The sequence below is a fragment of the Cheilinus undulatus genome, linkage group 8, assembly GCF_018320785.1.
Source record: "Cheilinus undulatus linkage group 8, ASM1832078v1, whole genome shotgun sequence".
NCBI classification, from domain to species: Eukaryota; Metazoa; Chordata; class Actinopteri; order Labriformes; family Labridae; genus Cheilinus; species Cheilinus undulatus.
Genome location: NC_054872.1, coordinates 16,974,351 through 16,979,668, shown reverse-complemented (window position 1 = coordinate 16,979,668; position 5,318 = coordinate 16,974,351).

Below are 5,318 nucleotides of genomic sequence, written 5' to 3'. Positions count from 1 at the left end.
GTGTAACATGTAAATAAAAACAGGACTCAGTGATTTGCATTTCTAACAAACCCATTATGCCTCAATCAATTTTAACTGAGCTTTCCCTCAAAGACGTTTCTGGATTGTGTTTGCATTTGGCTTCTTTGTATGAAATAGCTTATCTTGTTTTTGTGGATGGCACGGTGAACTGTTCTGACAGGAAATTATGATTGTATTATGTACTGTACATGATGGGATATTCAAAATTTTCACAATTTTACATTGAGAAACATTTTTTCTGAAATTTTTCCACAATTATTTTGACCGAGTGGTGAATCCAGCCCATCTTAATTTCTAAGAGACTCTGCCGTCCTCCATTTACATCCAGTCATATCACTGACCTCGCCAGCTAACTTAAATATTTGAAAAATGCTCCTTCAGCTGTTTTTCACTGATACTTTTCAAGCCTTCTGTTGCTCTGTCTTTACTTTTATGAGATGTGTTGCTGCCTTCAAATTCAAAATGGTCAAATATTTTTCATGAGGTGGTAAAGTGTCTTACTTTCAACATCTGACATGTAGTTTATGTTCTATTGTGAATAAAATATGTGTTTGTGAGATTTACAGTTCATTGCATTCTGTTTTTATATACATTTTACACAGCGGCCCAACTTTTTTGGAATCTGGGTTGTATATCTTCTGTGTGTGTATGATTCATTCTCTGATTTTTTTCCTAGGGAAAAGCAGGCTGTTTAATTTGAAGAATTTTGGAACCGAGGTATCTATATTATTTTTCAGAAACAGCTGCTCCTGCATTATTTATGATTTTTTTCGAATTATTTACATTAGCTCAGATATTTTTTGACAGTTTTCAAAGCCAGACAATTTTTCATTTTTAAAGTTTTTAAGGGCATGCCATGTCATAATGGCTGCCATGAGAGACAGGACACGTTTACTGTTGCTGTTTAAAAACTAAATGTCAAGTCAAAGACTGCTGTAATGAAGTGGGAACTCCTACTGGAAGCTGCTGTCCTGTTGCTGTATCCCATTCATGTTTTTTGCTGCTTACTTGTGATGAACCAGGATTGTTCTGTCACTGAAAAACCACAGTGTGAATTTAATGGGTGGGTTTCAGAGGGAGAAAAGCTGTTAAAAGTGGCTCTCCTGGTTTGTACTGTGTTTGATCCAAGGATGCTTTGTAGAAATGCCACTTTTAGCAGCTTTTCTCCCTCATTATGTGAAATTCATCCATGAAATGCTACTGGGATTTACTGTACTGTAAAAGCACCTCATCTTATTGAAATACTTCTCAATACAAACCAAGCAAGAAGTGGAGGTGGTCAGAGCTAAGCAGCATGTCTCTTGTCATCTTCTGCTGTTGTTTTGTAGAATTTTGCTCTTTTCAAGCAGACAGAAACCCCAAAACAGACAGATATTAGGGGTTTCTTTTTTATTATCTTGTACTTTCAGGTAACTTTAGATGATTGAAACAAAGCCCAAATGGCCCCGAGAGTAACAGCTAACATCAGTTAGTGCATGCTTGACTTAGGATCTGGAGGACTCCCCTATGACAGCTGGAGAGAGAGAACAAGAAGAAGACAGGAGAGGAGAGGAGGGGTTGGAGGTAAGCTTGAGCTCTTCAGCCTGTTTGTTTCCGTTAAGCGTTGAGAGACTATCCTTTCATCAGCGCTCGTATACTGGTGTCTGTCGTCACACAGAGGGAAGCGAACAGAGATTTATCTTTCAGAGAATTACGAGGAGACCCAGTGTTCCTGGGCTGGAGTGTTTAAGTGGTCTGACTGATAACGCCTCCACAGATCGCTGTCTGCAGCCAGATGTGTAGAGACCCATGTTCAGAAACTCATGTCAGAGACAAGACTGTAGCAACAACTCCACAATGTTCAGCACGTCAGATTGAAGATAAAATTCTAGACAGTGATGATTTATTCTAGTTTATCAGTAGACATGAGCACACTTGATTTTTAGAAAAGAAACAAACTTCTCCTCTTGCTTTAAAAAACATACTTAAGTTAAACAAAACATCCATTCCTAACTCAGAATGTTAACCCACCAAACAGCACTTAAAAATGTTATAATAAATCTAAGAAATGTCTGATTTTGTTGTCCTTATACTGCATGTAAAATTGCATTTCTGTGTTTATGATATTGTAGTGGCTGCTTTTACCTACAGTATGTGGTATATTCTTGGTTTATAGTCATAGCAGCCAAAATCAGATTTATTAATTAATTATAACTTTAGGCAGAGGGGGGAAAGTACACAGCTATTGTACTCTAGTAAGAGTACAGTTACTCTGGTTAAAATTCACTTAAGTAAAAGTATTTAATGTACAGTTTACTCAAAGTGCTGAAAAGCTGTACAGGAGGAGTTGTACAGTAAAACATGACTTTTCCTTATTGGCACGAACAACAAGAGAATAGCTCTCCAACCAGGTTGCTCAGGTAAAGTTATACCTCTATAATAAAGTTAAATACACAGCAAAATTGAGTGGTAATTGAACTCATGTAGAGTAATCATTAAAAATTTAAAGGTGTCTATATTTGTCTACACTACAGTATAGTTAACCAACATTTTTTCAAAAGTGTTAAATATTTTACAATATGACTGCTGTATAGCTTTTAAAAATCTGTGTTAAGCACAGATCAAGAACAAAACAGAGAGGCACCCTCAGAGCAAGGCAATAGTGATGAAGAACATGCTGTATGTGCTCTTTAAGAGCACCCGAGTCACTGGCAGATACTCAGTGGATAACATCACCCATGGTGCAACTCACATAAAAACAATAACAATCCACCAGAAAAATGCCCAACAAAACCCTGGCAGGGATCACTGTATTAACTACATCCAAACAAAGGTTATTCTAGTTAACAGAAAATAACTAAATAAATAAAACTAACATGCAAAAATTATTTTTGTTGACTTAAACTAAATAAAAACTGAGCCTCACAAAAAAAGAAAATTATCTTCAACTTTATTCTACGCTTACAAAACTTACTGAAGTGAAATAAATTATGGACAAAATCAGCAGACTGACATGAACGCCCAATCCTGGGGAGTGTAAAAGGGCCTGAGAGCATTGAAGAAAACTTCACACAATAATTGAGTTTAGGTCTTGCTCAAAAGATGCTCCCTGGGTTAGTCAAGCAGCATGCTTTGACTTTCCTGAGAGCACATAGCTAGAAACCTTCATATGGATGGATACTTTAACGGCAATGCAAACTGAATACGACAATATTAGTTCAAAAGCAATGAATACATAGTAACATGGATCTGAGTATGAGGGTGCATCAAGCTTTATGCTATAAAGGAGGAGGCTGGGGTGGAGGAGGTTAAGCTTTGCCAGCAGCAGCAGTTTGGTGTATCAGCATTAATGCAAGCAGGGATTAGTGAGAAGTTTAAATACACCACTGTGTTGAGAGAAAGAGCTGGGATTGGCTGTGGGAGCTGGGAGGCGATAATTAAGATAAATGGGTCGTCAGCTGATCATGACTGGGCAGATGACTTCCATGTCCTGCATGAACTAAAACTAAGCCTTATATAAGAGAGACCATTAACTTCTGAGCAAAGAAGAATGATTTTTTTTGTTTGTTTGTTTGTTTGTTTGTTTGTTTGTTTTTGATGGGGGCATAGAAATTTTTGAGATTATAAATTCTATCTTAAAAAAAGGAGAGTTTCAGAGTTTAAAAAGTCTTAAATAAAAAATTCAGAGTTCAAAAGTCTGAAATTTTGAAATTATCATCTGAAATATTTAATCATAAATTTACAAAAGAGTACAGTCAAAAATGTACAAGAACACAAACTGAAAACAGTGGATACATTTTGGACTTTTTAATCTAAAAAAAATTTTTGGTTGATGTACATTTACACATGACTTTGCAGATACAACATTTCTATTACTCTTTTTTTTTTTTTTTTTTTTTTTTCTGGAGTGGTACCGATACACTGGATAGTTTATACATGGAACTTTTTTCAAGAACAAGTATCTGTTGGCTGTTATGCTGTTTTTTTTTTTTCTCAAGTGAAAACAATTAGAACTGATTTGGACTTTTTCAGTGATCCTGGGGGGTTGGTTGGGGGGTGGGGTGCTTAGCTATTCTTAGATGTGAGTTGGGGGGCCCTTAAGAAAAAAGGTAAGGAACCACTGCACTAGAAGTCTGAATGCAACTACAACGTCCTACAACACATAATGCTGTTAAGCCTCCTAGTCTTGGATGATGTGCTTTTGTTGAGAAGCAGGGGGTGATAAAGTCGTGCAAGTCATGAAAAACTAAAGGACTAAGAAACTGTGTTTCACATTTGTTTGAAAGCCTGAGCAGAATCTGCTGAGTGAGTTTAATTACCTTTTGGATGAGATTTTCATGTGACATGTAAACCCATTTACGCTGTCCAGGGTGCTGAATCATTTGCCAAATGGGCATAACTGTATATATCTGATTTAAAAGAGAGGATTTGTGAGATGCTGCATGATTTCCTTGCAGCTGTGTGGTTTATTAGAGAGAAACTTTTACTCTCAAAGAACTGAGGGGAAAGGGAATGCAAAGGTTCTTAAAAGCTGTTTGTTTTCTTTGTTCCTTGAGACTGGATGTGTGCATATCTGCACGACTCCTCAGTCACCCTGCAGAGCCTTCAGCACACAATCGGACTCATTGTTCTTGAAGATCCTTCTTATCTGTAGCAGATAAACCACAGATCAGCAGCCGCTGCAGGTCGTGGTCCAGCTCCACAGAAATGTACACTAAGTGCAGGCACCATGAAAGCTCTGCACAAAGTTCAGCGTGTGGATGGTGGAGGATCTGCTCCAAGGTGCAGATGAGCTCTGTACGTGTCCATTAAGGTCTGACATCTGCATGTGTGCATGCATGCATTCATAAATACTAATGTTTATGGGATGTAAAGCCAGTCAAGGAGCTTAAATCTATGTGGTAAAATACCAGCAACTGCAGCTTGTGCAATGTTGTGCTCATCACTCATGTTTTACAAGAATGATTGTTTTGATCATCTTCAGAACAGTTAAGTTGATACTATTTCTCAATGAACGGTGAAGACATTGTATCCCTGATTGCTACGTGTGAAAACCAGAGACAGAGGCGCAGAGAGAGGACGACTGAGTGGAACAGATTGAGAGAAACAGATGGTTGTCTTTTGATATCTTCTTTCTCGTCGAGGCCAGAGAGTCAGACTGAGACAGAGAGACAGCACGGACTCAGAGGTCCACATCGCTGTGGTTTTGGTTCCTTATAATCTCCAAATATACAGCAGGCTCTGAACGCTCAAATAAACACATGCATACACACATACAGTCTGGTACATACACAGATACAAGAATGCACCCACAAGAA